Below are 18,414 nucleotides of genomic sequence, written 5' to 3' on the forward strand. Positions count from 1 at the left end.
ATTTCACTGTTGGTTTCTGGATGAAGCCATTTTCAAATGGGTCTGAAGTGCATTAGCGCATGTAACAGACTGAAAGGGAACAACCGATGTCCCAAATATCTGATATCATCAACATTCATGGTTGTATAGGGGAACATGAAATGGAGCGTCTGATGCGTTTCACTCATGTATATAGGGTGTAATGGGTATATGTGAAGATATTTTTATATGTGGTGCCTTAATGTATGTTGGTTGTTTTTTCTCTGTGTCAAAAAGTCTTCCCACAAACGCACCACCAGCTTTATGTCCTAATGTTTGCTGCATGGCTGTTAAGTGCACCACTAAGGGCACTACACCCGGCAGTATAGACTAACCATTATGCGTCCATGCGTTCCCACTTCAACCCTTGGCCTGCTGCCAGAGGAAGGTAAGCATTAATGGCTTGCTCTCGCCACATGTACTTGAAGGTACTAACCAACTTACAAACATACGACTTGTAGCAGCTATAATTATTAGTCTGCAAACGACGCAAATACTGATGTAATGTTGTACAGTACACCGCTCTCAGGCATCAACAGAGATAACTGCACTTTTACCCTTACATCCCGTATGTGGCACATTAGTTGTTCCGGTTTAGACTGTTACATGTGTTAAGGAACTTGGAAACCATTTGAAAATGCTGCAAGGCTAAAATCGATAGAGACATAAGTTTAATACCAAACCACAGTCAGTCGATTCCTAGTCATCATTTCGTAACTACGTTGCGACTCTGATGCCACTCAAAGTGAAAATATTGTAAATAGGTTATAATGAATTCTACTCTGCTTTTGTAAATGATGAAAGTCTATGTGAATACAGCTTGCCGCTAACTTGGTGTAATGTTTTGTCTGTACAGAAGTGTATCTGACGCCTTTATCGCTCTTTCCCTCTCACACATAAATCGGTACAATAAAGTCAGGGCTTCGTGTTTTCTAGTTAGGCTGATCCGTGAAAAGACAGAGAAACAATTATGCTACTGGAGGATTCTCTCACTCTCTCTCTCTCTCTCTCTCTCTCTCTCTGTCCTTTATCTGTGTACAGTTTAAATATATTATCTACGTGAAATCAGCCTAGTAGAATCTCTGGTGGAGCCCTTCGTCTTAATATTCAGCGGCTGGCTTGCTGGAAAAGATCTTTACATTTGTTATTATTATTAAGCGCTGCATTCAGTTGGGAAAATCGATCGTTTGAACAATTCGTTCAGTTTACGACAGATCTAAAATTTCAGATGTAGACGAAGCCTTTTTGGACGATTTCAAAAAAAACTCAGAGATTGCAGGCTCTCTTCGTCACAGCTGAAACTTCCCAATTAATTACAGGGCCCAGACAATCATCAATGGTTCAGACAGAGAACTCATTCGTCATTCACTCTAGAATAAAATGGTCACAAATCTTATTTCTGAGGAAAATTGTATATTGAATCCATTTCCGTACATGTTCCGTTTTCTGTTGGTTCCAAGTCTCATGTAATTTTCTTTTACAGGTTTGTCTTTCTCTTTATCTATCACGCTAGCGGCACAAACTTTCCTAGCTCGCTTTAGCGCGAAGAAGAGTAAATAAATCTCCTTTAGCAATCCGACAATCTTCCACCAGAGATTCTACTAGGCTGATTTCACGTAAATAATATATTTAAACTGTACACAGATAAAGGACAGAGAGAGAGAGAGAGAGAGAGAGAGAGAGAGAGAGAGAGAGAGTGAGAGAATCCTCCATTAGCATAATTGTTTCTCTGTCTTTTCACGGATCAGCCTAACTAGAAAACACGAAGCCCTGACTTTTATTGTACCGATTTATGTGTGAGAGGGAAAGAGCGATAAAGGCGACAGATACACTTCTGTACAGACAAAACATTACACCAAGTTAGCGGCAAGCTGCATTCACATAGACTTCCATCATTTACAAAAGCAGAGAAGAATTCATTATAAGGTGATGATTGATTTATTATGTTGCACTGTTGTAAGCTAAGTTAAATATGTTACCTATAAACCATACACTTGAGTAAACATTGGCAATCAATAATAGATAAAACTGCTACCAAATTGTGGAGGCCCAACGTTTGAGGTACTCGTGTTATTCAGATATACAATGTCAAGGGTAGACTATGGGTGTCTCGATTCGCATAAAATAGTTGCTGCTGTTGTGAACAGCAGTGGAAAACAACGTGTTGAGCGGAAAGGTCGCTGTAGCCTATCGCAGTTTGTAATAGCGGGCTGACGTCCACGGCACAATAATTAATCGTAAGTTGAGTAACATTTTCGTTGGTGAGGCAGTTTTCCGCAGAAAGTATAAAATACTCTTGGTGTAAACCCAACAGCCTTTTTCTTGTTGCAATATAATATTTACTTTTGCGGCGAGTTTCGGAAGAAAGGCAGATTTTGGTAGCATAGGCAGGTATTTATTTATGTAAAAGTTTATAAAATGGCTCTGAGCACTATGGGACTTAACAGCTGTGGTCATCAGTCCCCTAGAACTTAGAACTACTTAAACCTAACTAACATAAGGACATCACACACATCCATGCCCGAGGCAGGATTCGAACCTGCGACTGTAGTGTAAAAGTTTATCGTGCCAACTGTTTCGTATTTTTAGGTATGAAAACAAAACAGCACTATTCCAAAAAAATATCTACTGAAGATAGCTTTGATATAAAAGGAGTTCGGAAAGTACGTATTATAATGAGGCAAGAAGGAGGTATTCCAAAGACCATAAAAATTGCAGGGCGATAGCACAGGAGAATATCATATGATAAAACATTTCACCACATTACCTCACTTCACAACCGATGACAAGACACTAGGTCTTTCGTGAACACACTGCTATGACATACCTATGAATCTTGCTTTCATTTCTCCCATGCACACACTAAACAATTTTTACTTTCCTGATGGGATGGGCGCAAGATTTCTTTATACTCGTACACAGATCAGCACAGTTTCACACCTTCAAGAGGTGCATTACGTCAATGGTGTTCGGAAGGTGCTCCGTGTTATCTCTTTACTACGTACAGTAAAGTGTAAAATATTTTATCATACTATGTTCTCTTTTATTATGTGCCTACCATCTTCACTTACACTTAATTTATGTTAAATTATGTATCATTCTAGGTCAACGCCGCAGTTTTCTACCGTTGTGTTACCTGACAAACACTTCGACCGTAACCAAATATGCCCATTTGATAGGCTGTATTATGGAGTTCCTTTATTTATTTTTTGTATTTTAACTACTATAACATCACATGTGTTTCAGTCACTTGAAAATGGCTACAGACCTGGAAATACGCTGTAGTGGTGAATGCAAATTAAATGGATATTTTAATCCCAGCAATGACAGTCAGTGTGCAAGATTGTTAATACCCAAAAAACACATATTTATAGTAACTGCAATCATGAGTGGAACAAAACACCTGGTTCAGTTGTTTTTATGTATATTAAGTATTCGTCACATTTCGGTAGTCAGTGCAGAACAACCTTTGTCTCGTGCTCACTTTTCTTTTATCGGAAATTAACACTTTTCGTACTCATTGTTCCCTTCTAACTGTTGCAATTCTTTATCTCGCCGTCTGTACGCATTACAAAGAAAACTATGACTAGGAAAAGTAGCAGCTAATTTCTCTATGCTTTACACGTACTCAGCTTCAGCATCACATCTACGCCCAGCAATTTGTTACTTGAAATATCTACTTCTGCTGCTACTGGACTGGGGATAATTTTGTTGCTAATAGTACGGCCCTTTACCTGACGGGTTAAGATCACACGCATTCCATCTTGTCCGTGGTGCAACACACCTGAAAGAATGTCTCTGGGAACGGATCGAGTCGGACCGCGTTAATACTGGCCTCTGCCCAAGAGGGTCTTCTCAGATGGATCGCGAGACATTAGTTGAGCGGGACAAACAGACTGCTCCACGCCTCCACGGCACGCAGTTCCGGGAATATTGGGTCGCGTTCAAAGGAACGCCAGCTCACCTGACGCGACGTATCTGCACGCCTGGGAGGACTTTTTGTAAAGCGGCTCTTGGCAGGCGACACCTCGTTACCTGTTTTAGTTACATCGGGAACTTCTCCGCACGTTCTCGCAGCCAGTCTCTCAAAGTCATGACACTACCTCGCTGCTATGTCCTTCGCAGTAAAGAATCACGTCGATAGCAAGCGCTGCTTCTAACGAATCGGTTACACACAAAACAGTGGTGAAACTGATAGAAATTACTAACAGAATTCATTATTTCAACTTCGACGACAGTTGAACTGTAAACAGTCTCCTACGAAGATATCAAAATTGTTCTTACTGATACTCGTGTGTTGTGTCTTCTTACTGTAGTCAAGCCTTTTGCTTCCGTCTACAGTTTTTGTGCTCATACTTCTCTTGAAAAGCAAACTGGCTATTCCTTGATGCCGCAGGATGAGTCCCCTCGGACGATCCCATCTTTTAGTCAAGTTGTGCCAATACTGCTTTTCTCCCCACTTCGCCGCAATACCTTCTTATTAATCATCGTAGCTACCTATCTAGTCTTCAACATTCTTCTGTAGCATCATATTTTAAAAACTTCTATTCTGTTCTTGAGTATAACGTTTATCGACTTTTTCTAAGGTATAAAGATGCGCTTCTGAAAAATACTTTTTTAGAAAAATCTTCCAGGCATTTACTACATAGTATGTTGAAAATATTTCTCTTTTTCAGAAATGATTTTCTCACTATTGTCAGTTTGTGTTTTAGAGCCTTTTTTTCTTCATCCTTCGTCAGTCATTTGCATCTCAAATACCAAAACTAATGCACTACGTCCAGAGTCTAATTTTCTGATATAGTTCTCTCAGGGTCATCTGATTTAATTGGACTACACGCCGGTACCCTTCATTTGCCTTTGTTCACGTTCATCTCATAACCTCTTTTTTAGAGACTATCCATTCCGTTCAGCTGATTTTCTAATTTCTTTGCCGGCTCTGACAGAATTACAGTGTCATCGATAGACCTCAAATGTTATTGTTCTCTTCCCTGAACTGAAATTCCCTTTCGAATTTTCTCCTTGGTTTCCTTTATTGCTTGCTGAATGTACAAATTTAATAACATCGAGGACAGGCTGCAGCTCTCTCTCTCTCTCTCTCTCTCTCTCTCTCTCTCTCTCTCTCTCTCTCTCTCTCTACTACGGCTTCATTTACATACGGAAATTCGCTGTAAGGTCTTATGGGACCAAACTGCTGAGGTCATCGGTCCCAAAGCTTACATACTACTTAATGTAACTTAAACTACCTTACGCTAAGAACGGCACACACACCCATGCTCGTCGGAGGACTCGAACCTTTTTACGAGCTTCAAACAGGTACAACTTATTTTCAGTTATCTGGGTAGTTACTATTTTATTTTTGTAATTTCTTGCGTGTTTGAGTGCCTACTAGACACAACCGTTTATTTTAATAACAGTGTAGTGTACAGTATCGCCGTTGCTATCGACCCTCGTATCGTACAGGCTTTTGTTTGTTTGGTTAGAACAGCTCAGTGTCGGTTAGACCGTCAGTGAGAGAGCACTTCTATTTCCTGCTGCTAATAAGGCGAGTACACCGTTCGCTTGTAGGGTAAACATAGTCATGTGTAGGGACTGTGGTTGTTGTGAGCGGACGCAAGGAGAATTGGCCACTCTTCGGGGGCAGGTGGAGGCTTTGTCTGTTAGGCTCATCGAGCTCGAGGCGCAGGCGTCGGCTCGTAGTGGCGTTGGGGCAACTGTGGTGAGACCTATGCCTACTTCGGTGGCCTTGGAATCACATGGAACCCCTGATGTCGCTGCGTCTTCCGGCAGTGAGCATCTTACCGGTCAGCCATCACTCCAGGGTGAATGGCGGACAGTGGTGGGCTCGCGCGTGCCTGGCCGAAAGGCGAAGGTGGGATCTGGCCGCGTGGCAGCTGCCTTACCCCTTTCCAACAGGTACGGGGTGCTTCCTAGTGGTGATGACATCGTTTCCGAGCCACCACAGGGTGCCTCGCCTGTTGGGCCAGTGGCCGATTCTCCGGCAAGGTCCCGACAGTCACAGAGGGCGGGCCTATTAGTTATAGGGAGCTCCAACGTTAGGCGGGTTATGGAGCCCCTCAGGAAAATAGCGGGTAGGTCGGGGAAGAATGCCAGTGTGCACTCGGTGTGCTTGCCGGGGGGTCTCGTCCGTAATGTGGAGGAGGCCCTTCCGGCAGCTATTGAACGCACTGGGTGTGACCGGCTGCAGATAGTAGCACATGTCGGAACGAATGACGCCTGCCGCTTGGGTTCTGAGGCCATCCTTGGTTCCTTCCGGCGGCTGGCTGATTTGGTGAAGACAACCAGCATCGCACGCGGAGTGCAAGCTGAGCTTAATATCTGCAGCATAGTGCCCAGAGTCGATCGCGGTCCTCTGGTTTGGAGCCGTGTGGAGGGTCTAAACCAGAGGCTCAGATGACTCTGCGACTATAATGGTTGCAAATTCATCGACCTCCGTTATTGGGTGGAGAACTGTAGGGCCCCCCTAGACAGGTCAGGCGTGCACTACACACCGGAAGCAGCTACTAGGGTAGCAGAGTACGTGTGGCGTGCACACGGGGGTTTTTTAGGTTAGAGGGACCCCCCCCCCTTGGGCGAAACGATAAAATACCTGACGGCTTACCAGAGAGGACATTATCATCGTTGATAAAGAACGTCCGTCCTCAGAGACCAAAAACAGGAAAAGTCAACGTAATATTGGTAAACTGCAGGAGTATCCAGGGCAAGGTTCCTGAATTAGTATCTCTTATTGAAGGAAATAGTGCGCATATAGTATTAGGAACGGAAAGTTGGTTAAAACTGGAAGTGAACAGTAACGAAATCCTAGACACAGAATGGAATATATACCGCAAGGATAGGATAAACGCCAATGGTGGAGGAGTATTTATAGCAGTAAAGAATTCAACAATATCCAGTGAAGTTATTAGCGAATGCGAATGTGAAATAATCTGGGTTAAGTATCAAAGGTGGGTCAGATATGATAGTCGGATGCTTCTATAGACCACCTGCATCAGCAACCGTAGTAGTTGAGCGCCTCAGAGAGAACCTGCAGAACGTCGTGAAGAAGTTTCGTGATCATACTATTGTAATAGGGGGAGACTTCAATCTACCAGGTATAGAATGGGATAGTCACACAATCAGAACTGGAGCCAGGGACAGAGACTCTTGTGACATTATCCTGACTGCCTTGTCCAAGAATTACTTCGAGCAGATAGTTAGAGAACCAACTCGTGAAGCTAACGTTTTAGACCTCATAGCAACAAATAGACCGGAACTTTTCGACTCCGTGAATGTAGAAGAGGGTATCAGTGATCATAAGTCAGTGGTTGCATCAATGACTACAAGTGTAATAAGAAATGCCAAGAAAGGAAGGAAAATATATTTGCTTAACAAGAGTGATAGGGCACAAATCGCAGAATATCTGAGTGACCACCATCAAACGTTCATTTCTGAGGAAGAGGATGTGGAACAAAAATGGAAAAAATTCAGAAACATCGTCCAGTACGCCTTAGATAAGTTCGTACCGACTAAGATCCAAAGCGAGGGGAAAGATCCACCGTGGTATAACAATCATGTACGAAAGGTACTACGGAAACAAAGAAAGCTTCATCATAGGTTTAAGAGTAGTCGAATCATAGCTGATAAGGAAAAGCTGAACGAAGCGAAAAAGAGCGTAAAGAGAGCAATGAGAGAAGCATTCAACGAATTCGAACATAAAACATTGGCAAACAATCTAAACAAGGACCCTAAAAAGTTTTGGTCATATGTAAAATCGGTAAGCGGATCTAAATCCCCTATTCAGTCACTCGTTGACCACGATGGCACCGAAACAGAGGACGACCGAAGAAAGGCAGAAATACTGAATTCAGTGTTCCGAAACTGTTTCACTGCGGAAAATCGTAACACGGTCCCTGACTTCAGCCTTCGCACGGACGCCAAAATGGAAAATATTGAAATAAACGATATCGGAATTGAAAAACAACTGCTATCACTTAGTAGCGGAAAAGCATCCGGACCAGACGAGATACCCTTAAGATTCTACAGTGATTATGCTAAAGAACTTGCCCCCTTTCTATCAGCAATTTATCGTAGATCGCTGGAAGAACGTAAAGTACCTAGCGACTGGAAGAAAGCGCAGGTCGTTCCCATTTTCAAGAAGGGTCATAAATCAGATGCGAATAATTATAGGCCTATTTCGCTTACGTCAATCTGTTGTAGAATAATGGAACATGTTTTGTGTTCTCGTATTATGACGTTCTTAGATAATACAAATCTCCTTCATCATAACCAACATGGATTCCGCAAACAGAGATCATGTGAAACTCAGCTCGCCCTATTTGCCCAAGAAATTCACAGTGCCGTAGACACTGGCGAGCAGATTGATGCCGTATTCCTGGACTTCAGGAAGGCATTTGATACGGTTCCGCACTTACGTTTAGTGAAAAAAATACGAGCTTACGGAATATCGGACCAGGTTTGTGATTGGATTCAGGATTTCCTAGAAGAAAGAACACAACATGTCATTCTTAACGGTTCAAAATCTGCAGATGTAGAGGTATTTCGGGAGTACCGCAGGGAAGCGTGTAGGACCTTTATTGTTTACAATATACATAAATGACTTAGTTGACAACATCGGTAGCTCCGTGAGGCTATTTGCAGATGACATGGTTGTCTACAAGAAAGTAGCAACATCAGAAGACTCGTACGTACTCCAGGAGGACCTGCAGAGGATTAATGCATGGTGCGACAGCTGGCAGCTTTCCCTAAACGTAGATAAATGTAATATAATGCGCATACATAGGGGCAGAAATCCATTCCAGTACGATTATGCCATAGGTGGTAAATCATTGGAAGCGGTAACGACCGTAAAATACTTAGGAGTTACTATCCGGAGCGATCTGAAGTGGAATGATCACATAAAACAAATAGTGGGAAAAGCAGGCGCCAGGTTGAGATTCATAGGAAGAATTCTAAGAAAATGTGACTCATCGACGAAAGAAGTAGCTTACAAAACGCTTGTTCGTCCGATTCTTGAATATTGCTCACCAGTATGGGACCCTTACCAGGTTGGATTAGTAGAAGAGATAGACATGATCCAGCGAAAAGCAGCGCGATTCGTCATGGGGACATTTAGTCAGCGCGAGAGCGTTACGGAGATGCTGAACAAGCTCCAGTGGCGGACACTTCAAGAAAGGCGTTACGCAATACGGAGAGGTTTATTATCGAAATTACGAGAGAGCACATTCCGGGAAGAGATGGGCAACATATTACTACCGCCCACATATATCTCGCGTAATGATCACAACGAAAAGATCCGAGAAATTAGAGCAAATACGGAGGCTTACAAGCAGTCGTTCTTCCCACGCACAATTCGTGAATGGAACAGGGAAGGGGGGATCAGATAGTGGTACAATAAGTACCCTCCGCCACACACCGTAAGGTGGCTCGCGGAGTATAGATGTAGATGTAGATGAACCTCCGACTGGGGCAGCCGCGAGGACCGTGACAAGACGCCCTAGACCTCTCGGCCACCCCGCGTGGCCAATTTGGTACCTTCGACTCTTGTAACTGCTGTCTGTGAAAGCTCTATATTCCTCTTTCTAACTTGATCTTATTCATTCCCCAGTAGTCTTAGCCGATGCATTCTCCTTAAATTTCCTTCTCCCAGAACTCGCTATACCAGAAAACATCTATTTTGTGTTGTTCTTCATGTCACAATTATTGTCATTATTATTATTATTATTATATTTATTGCTGTTAGTGGCACGAACTGCAGTAATACAAGTAACGCCAGTATTAACTCATTAGTTCATTTACTCACACTGCCATTTAAGACACTCAAATCATTTTAATACTAGTTGACATATTAAAATAGTTACTTCTTAGGTAACTATGATGTAATAGATACTGTGTGAAATTCTGGTCCCATGTAGGAGAGGGCTTTGTGACCCTAACCAAATCAGCTTAAAGAAATACATAAATAACCATTTTCCCCCTGTGTTTTATTTTTGCCATCTTCTGAATTTCAATACGTCTGTTTCAGTCAACATTGGCAAACGATTCCTCTGAATTCACAAACGTTTTAAATGTAGATTTACTTTTTTCAAATCTATTTTCTAAGATAAATCGTAGACTCAGTATCATCACGTGTTCCTACATTTTTTCAGAATCCCAACGTATATTCTTCGAAGTCAGTTTCCACCACTCTCTCCAGTCTTCTGTACATAATTCGATACCCACTTCTGTATAAAATATGCGTTCGGAAAACGTGTAAAGATGGACCAGTGAAAACAAGTTGAGCAATTCGTTGTCAATCTGCAAACATTTCGTCTAAGCTATGGAATGTGTAGAACTCTACTCCCCTTTCCTGGAGATACAGTGAATTAAATAAAGATGAGTAATAAATAAATGTTATGTAGTTTCCAGCTTAATACAAACACGCTGATTTGACGCCACTTTGCCACCTGTTATACGTGACACGTTAAATTTGTGCACTGAACTGGAACCCTAATACCTGCTTTTAGCATTGGCCAATTAAAAGTTTCGTTTTGGCACTTTCAGGTTCTGAAAAGATACCTCCAAGGAATTTGACCCTGTTAAAATAAATATAATACAGTTTTTGAGTAGCATAAGTGTTGATACTATTTTTTTTTATCTTTGGAGGAAGGCACACGGGTGACAACGTATTGATTATCTACATATGATAAGGTGCAGTATTTCCGCGTATATGGGCGTACGCTGCGGGTTATAGACCAGAGGACTTTCTTTGGTATTGCATCGGTACAGCGGAAAAAAGGCACAGTTTCAAATTAATATGTTTAGTTGAAATAAGGACTTGAAAACAAAACTGGCAGGAATCCGTGTCAATACGTTGGCTTCTATGATATATTATACGATTATTACGATTTAACGGGAACAAAAACTAGGAAGTTTCCATAGCGTGAAGACTACTTCATCTTCAGGATAGTATGTGACGACTACAAGAGACCTGATGTACTGACCAGCGAAACAAACAAATTGCTTTCCACACAGGGAAAATATTGAAAACGTACAATTCCATATTTTAATTCGAGGAGTATTACTAAAAACAAGTTTTACCGAGTACTAGTTGAGTTGCCTTCTACCTGAATTCAGAGGTGTGATTATCATCTATCGAGTAAAGTGCAATCAGCTTCCACAAGTAAGCAATGCTGATTTCCTGTGGCTGTATGGTTGGCACAACAGGGCGCGATTAGCACAGGCTGTAAGCTGCCAACAGAAGCTGGCGACCGTTTACCCAAGAGTGGCCACTTGTGGTTACACAATCATGTCATTAACCGTCTCGTAACGAGGCAAATTCTGTCACTCCGCGGACTCAGGCTCGTTGTGAGTCAGTGTGGCGTGAATCACGCGCCTTTCTGGGACCACATTACAAGTTTAAAGAAACGGCAAGCGTTCCGTTTACAGATACGACTATAGGGCACAGGGCGGTGCTGATAATGAATATGTCACTTCATAAAATCAGCAAAAGGAGTTTCCATTTTCCTTAAGCACTTTTCTCGTTTGAATAAATCAGATAATAATTCAAATGGTTCAAATGGCTCTGAGCACTATGGGACTCAACTGCTGTGGTCATAAGTCCCCTAGAACTTAGAACTGCTTAAACCTAACTAAGAACATCACACACATCCATGCCCGAGGCAGGATTCGAACCTGCGACCGTAGCGGTCGCGCGGTTCCAAACTGTAGCGCCTTTAACCGCTCGGCCACTTCGGCCGGCAGATAATAATTCGCTAGTGGTGTGATTCATCGCAGCAGTCCATTTTCGTGCTTCTCAGGGTTCAACGTACTGACGGCAGAAATTCATTCATAACGGATCACCAGCTGATTTGTACACTGAATACTGAAATCATATACGTGACCGTGCCGTTGGAACCATCCCAGTATTTGACAGTAGAAACCGTAAATATATGCCATAAAAGCGAATCTCACCTGGGCTTGTATTAAAATTGTACGAAGTCATTGCAAGCATCTGAAGTTGATACTGTCATTGAGAAAACCAGTCTGATTATCCAAGCAACGGCGCAATCAACACTGTTACTTTATTTTTCATTTTTAGGATCCTGGAAAATCGTAGACTATCTCATTTTGCTTGACTGAGCAATGATCGCAGGCACAGATATTTCGAATGAAAGTGGAGCGTGTGATCAACGACGTCACTGCCTTTGCTCTCTTTTTACTGCTCGAGAAAGTCTTGTTTCCTCAGGAAATTTTCTTCATATTTAATTATGAACTCGATTCCGTTAAAATTTATAGAAATACTGTATATATCTCTGAGTCGATGGAAAATTGGACAGCTAATAACTAGGGACGAAACAGAAATTATGACCCCGTGATTAGCTGCATCAAATGGTATTCCTTCGCCACTCTTTCCTGAGAAGACGAAATGAAAGCTCAGGACATTACTTAGTTTGAATGACAAATTCATCGTCATTCATAGTCCGCAACGTCAAATAGTCGTCTAGCCCCCATCGTGCTCACTTAAAATGATCTTTATTTTAAGAGGTCACTTTGGATGCTTGATTATTTGACACTTTCGTAACAAGATACTTGTTCTGATGGTGAGTGAGAAGAGTCGATACAGGTAAAATGTACGTCCACCACATGAAAACAACACAACTGTGAATGGAAACGTATCTCGTTTCTAACCAGATTACATGCTGTCACTTGAAAGTGTGAAATTCCTGTAATATTTAATCGAAGGTCCTTCATTTGGCGAAAAAAGATGTTCTGTCGTGTAAAGGTAAATTTATGTCGCGTAAAGATAAACTACTGTCGTACATAGGTATATAACCATATACTGATGTTTGTTGTGTATACTACTGACACACATTCATTTCTTAAATTTAGGCGGCTACCAGTGGCGTTTACTCGAGGCAGTGAACAAGTGGGTTGTTGAATCAGAGATAACGTGTAACGGGCAACGCGACGAGGATATAGTCACATACCCACTGCCCATTCGTCACAGAGAACTGCGTACAACACAGACGAGGCAAGAGTTTTCCAGACCTCAAGTAGTCAGTAGTCATTAGAATGTTCCCGTCACTCTTAAGGCTGGGAGGTCTCACGTGAACCCCGTGATACGAAAGGGCTTATCCCAAATTTAAAAAAAGAGAGAAAGGTCTTAATACTGGCATTACTAGTAGTCGGTAGTGTGATCTCGAAATTCGATCCGATCGAGCGAGGTGGCGCAGTGGTAGCACACTGGACTCGCATTCGGGAGGACAATGGTTCAAACCCGCGTCCGGCCATCCTGATTTAGGTTTTCCGTGATTTCCCTAAATCGCTCCAGGCAAATGCTGGGATGGTTCCTTTGAAGAAGCACGGCCGACTTCCTTCCTCATCCTTCCCTAATGCGATGAGACCGATGATCTCGCTGTTTGGTCTCTTCCCCCAAACAATCCAATCCAATCCAAATCGAAATTCGAGTTGAGATAGTGACAGGAGAATATTCCAGTCAATGGACTTAAGTAAATTCTGGCTTAGATACAGACATTAGACTATTCTGTGGGCATCCACGATAGGTAAACGAAACTATCTTCCACCTATGGGAATCAACGAAAGCGACGAGACGTGGAGTTACGTTGGCTAGGCACTGGCTGGTATCCTATTTTGTGCGCTGAGAGGTTTTAGGCTGCAAATAGTGAATTCTGTACCATTTCATGTGGTAGCCGGAACAAACTGCAGGTCAGTGAAATTGTCTCCGGTGTTTAGAGTACATAGTAAGAGCTGGGCGCCTGGCCAGCGCTTTGTGACTTTGTGTTCAATAAATATTATTTATAGTACACATATAAATATACAGAGGGGCCCAAAAAATGTATCCACTATTTAAAAGTCCATAACTGGCAAACTAATGGACGGAGTTGTCTCATCTTTGGTGGAAGTGTAGCTTAAGGTCCAACTTAAAGATATCGCTGTAGGTGTTCGAAATGGTCACCATTAACATCCACACACAAACGATTCCGCAGAACTGCAGCACGAACTACTGAATGCAACGTGTTCAGTTGGATATTTGCACATGAATGTACGATGGATTCTCGAAGTTCATTCAATGTGCGTGGCTTTTGTCGATAAACGATGTCATTTAGTGTTCCCCACAGGTAAAAGTCCAGAGGAGTTATTTGTGGGGAACGTGGTGGATACTCCACAGAACCTCTACGGCTTATCCATCTTCCCGTCGAGTGTTACAACAATGCACTCGCTCACCACAGAAGTCTGTGAGGCAGTGTGTCCGTGAAACTGGAGTGAGTCGTTCAAGCGTTCGGCGAATTTTGAAGACAGCAAAAAGGAAGTGCTACATCCCACGATTGCTACACGCAATGAACAAGGACGAGCCAGATGGTAGAATGGAGTACTGAGAGTGGTTTACTAACATGGTGCGCAACGATAAAGAGTTTTCAGAGATTATTGTGTGGTCTGATGAGGCACAGTTCAAACTCAGTGGTACAGTAAATCTCCACAATTGCATCTACTGGGCCGCCGAAAATCCGAACGTCCACGTAGACAAAGCCGTGAATTTGCCAGGAGTAAATGAGTGGTGCGGGTTGTCTTACCGGACCTTGATTGGACTATTCTTCTTTGACGGCACAGTTACCGGTGAGGTGTACCTTCAGAAGCTTCAGACATCCATTTTACCTGCCATCCGAGACTTGTGAGGAGACGGAAGAGTTTATGTTTAACAATATGGTGTCCCAGCCCACTACCAAAATCGTGTTAGGGCGTATCTCGACGAAAATCTACCAAGAAGAGGTGCTGTGGAGTATCCACCACGTTCCCCACACCTAACTCCTCTGGACTTTTACCTGTCGGGAACACTAAAGGACATCGTTTATTGACAAAAGCCAACTACATTGGATGAACTTCGAGAATCCATCGTACATTAATGTACAAATATCCAACTGAACACGTTGCAGTCAGTAGTTCGTGCTGCAGTTCGGCGGCATCGTTTGTGTGTGGATGTTAATGGTGACCATTTCAAACACCTACAGCCATATCTTTAAGTTGGAATTAAGCTACACTTCCACCAAAAATGAGTCAACTCCGTCAATTAGTTTGCCAGTCATGGACTTTTAAACAGTGGATACATTGTTTTCGACCCCTCTGTATAATTTTTAATGGTTAAACTGATCTCAGATTTCCAGCAAGCTGTCTTCCTTCTACCTTTAGACTTGTACTAATACCTCTATCGTGATTAGGAAGTATCACTTAATCTCAATCTGACATCCATCAGCGAGGGCTGCCTCCCAGGCCCCTGATGTTAAAACTGCGTATTCAGGCGAGGACAAGCATAACATTCGGACATCTATCTCGGCGACTACGAGGGCTGTTTGAAGCGCTGCCTCGTCCTTTTCGCTACTGGAGAAGACATTAGCGGCCGCTGTCGCCTACACCTGGGCACCCGCGCCAGAGTGGGAGGCGTCGCGTCGCGGTGTGAATCAGACGCGCTGCCGGTCGCGCAGGCCCACCGCTTGTTATCTGTGTAAGCAATACGGCTGCCGCCCGCTGAAACCCGACCTGCCACGGGAGAGCGACGCGGGGCTGCATACGCCACAGGGGCCACGCGCGACGTGCGGCGACCTCCACTCCCCACCTCAGCCCCTGCCACAGCAGCACAGGCGTCGCGGTTACATGAGATGTCCTACTGCTCAGTCGCTGGCGAGCACTCCGCTGCTGCAGCTGAGTCTACTATTGTTGGTAATCAAAATATCCACGGGTGTACTGCCGGTCTACAGTGTCCAACGGGCACAATATTTCGGCGATCATACATGTCGCCATCATCAGGTGATCTGACGGACTGAGCTCCTGTGAACGTGCCGGCACGGAGATCTGTACGCTATGGCTGCTCAGAGGCAACTGGGTTCGGTCGCGGCGGCGGCCGGTTTAAATTGTTGGTCATAACACGGCAGAAATACGTCCACCAGTGCTATTTTTAGGCACTAGTGCAATTCATCTCTTTTAGCAAAGAAATGTGCAGATTTCGATAAACACCAAGACTTTTTGAATCTGCTTTATGAAATTCGTGAACATATTATTGTCTTACTTTTCTCGGTACATAGTCGATCCACACTGTTAATGAGCGTCATAGGAAGACAGGGTCATTTGCAGGCTGTTGTTCATCCAGGTTCTCTCTGTTTTTCAGATCTAAAGGTGTGTGGGAGTTATGAGGGTTGTGAAACCCCCCCTCCCACCCCGAGAACATTTTGCTAAAAGTGATCATATTCTTACGCATAACACTTTCCAAGTTTCTCAGATAAAATTCAGAAAATTAAGTGGCATGAAAAATAGGTGTCTCGAAGATGTGAAAGAATCCAAGAAGTTACCAGCAATGAGCATGAGCTTGTGTCATGTCTGCCTGAAGAAAACATTCCCACCAGAAAAAGGCATCGAACCACAGGCTGACCATTTTTTACGACACGTTTCGTGGATCCACAGGCAGAACTGGCAAAATGCAAGAGGTTCAGTAAAGCAAGACACAAAGGGGAAGACCGTCCAATAGGAAAAAAGGAGAAAATCATAGAAATACTTCACGAAAAGAAGTATCAACGATTGAACAAAACCGCATTCCCCCTCCCCACGTTTACATACTCACAGTCACAGTCCTCAAACATGTGTTCACCATCGTAATCCTGAGCGAAATACTGAAGACAGTGTAGAACTGTAGATTATCAAGTTGCCATAGTTGTGAGAATTGTTCTAAAGCAACTGCAAAGCGCATGTACTTCTCAAATTTTCGGACAGACGCTTCTAAAATGATATATTTTTCTGAATTTCAGTTTCTTGCAAGCCTGTCTCGGGAGATATGATGAGTAATAAATAACGTAAATTTTTTTATCATTATTATATTAAAAATTTTAAATTATTATTATTATTATCATTATTATTAAAATCTTTGTAGTGCGTTAAAAGTAGTCGTGGCAGAAAATTACATTTAGAGCGAAGTAGGGGAGAGAACAATGAAGTAAGACACTATGACACGCCACTCCTGTCCCAGAACCGAAACCCAGATCTCCGTCTGCGTTTTTTGTTGTTTGACGCGGCATCCCACAATTGTCTCTCCTGTGCTAATATTTTCAGCTGACAATAACACTTACATCCAGCGTCCCGAAGTTCTTGTTGGATGTACTCTAACCTTGACTTCTTCTAGAATTTTTGCCCTCTGTTGGTCCCTCTAGCACCAGCGATGTTATTTCCTGAAGTCTTATCACATATTTTTGTCCCTTCTACTTAGTCTCTCTCTCTCTCTATTTTCTCACGTTTATTGAGTCTTATGTGGTCCGTTATTTACATGATTTGGCGAATTTATTTTATTCTATCTTTTAAACGGTTGTCCTTCCTATCGTCTGACTCATCAGTTCATCTAAACTTTGTTCTGTGTGTTATCCTATTGCGTTAAGCTATACGAGCACGTTGTTTCTTGTCCTTGCTAGTGCTTTCCATAAAATACTTTCTTCACTGATTCTAAGGAAACAGTTTCCTTATTTCAGCATATACAACAACGAAATTATTATTGCGCTCAAAATGACTCACAGTGTATTGCAGCTAATAAATTACTTCGTGTGTGTAAAAGAAAATAAAAAGTCCGTACTTACACTGTGCATCTTGGTCAGTAGTTGTGTGCTTAGTGTCAGAATTTTTTATGTGAAGAACTGGTATAAGCTGTCCCCGGTACAGACGTAGAGTCCATGCAAAAACATTGTACACCACCATAAACCACGAGCACACTGAGCTGTGAAATTATATAGAGACGTCTCACCAGCTACTACAAAAATTATGTAACTATGTGTGTTGTCGTTTCCATTACAGAGTAACTGTAAACTCCTTTAGAAAACTATGCAAACAAACAAACACCGTCCGATCAGGCCTTGAAGGTGCCAGCCGGCCGCCGTGTCATCCTCAGCCCGTGGGCATCAACGGACGCAGATACAGAGGCGAAAGTGGTCAGCACACCCCTCTCTCGGCCGTTGTCAGTTTTCGTTACTGGCTCTGCTACTTCTGAGTCAAGTGGAACCTACATTGGCTTCACAAGGGGTGAGTGCACCCCTCTTACCAATATCACTCAGCAGACCCGAACGGTGACCCATATCCAAGTGCTGGCCAAGCCGGACAGCGCTTAACCTCGGTGATCTGGCGGGAACCGGTGTTACCATCGCAGCAAGGCAGTGCAAATTTAAAAGTAGTTATTTCACGAATGCATTTTATAAACAAAAACAAAGAATTGTGGATTAATTTCTTAGGTGTCCGATTTCCTGCTACCAAGGCCATCATCAGATTAGAGGTCCGAATTACAGTCTGATGTTACATTGTAATACGAAAACAGATTAAATAAATAAATTGTGTATATATTCACAATTTTATGCATTT

The 18,414-nt window shown here is 42.8% G+C and overlaps 1 protein-coding gene across 1 annotated transcript in view; it reads right to left on the minus strand.

Annotated features, from left to right (window-relative positions):
- The window catches only part of LOC126462698 (homeobox protein six1-like), a gene marked incomplete at its 3' end in the record, with an annotated part of 422,686 nt that overhangs the window by 203,312 nt on the left and 200,960 nt on the right, over positions 1–18,414 (minus strand). The gene's annotated exons all lie outside the window — the stretch shown is intronic.

Source organism: Schistocerca serialis, chromosome 1, assembly GCF_023864345.2.
Source record: "Schistocerca serialis cubense isolate TAMUIC-IGC-003099 chromosome 1, iqSchSeri2.2, whole genome shotgun sequence".
NCBI lineage: Eukaryota > Metazoa > Arthropoda > Insecta > Orthoptera > Acrididae > Schistocerca > Schistocerca serialis.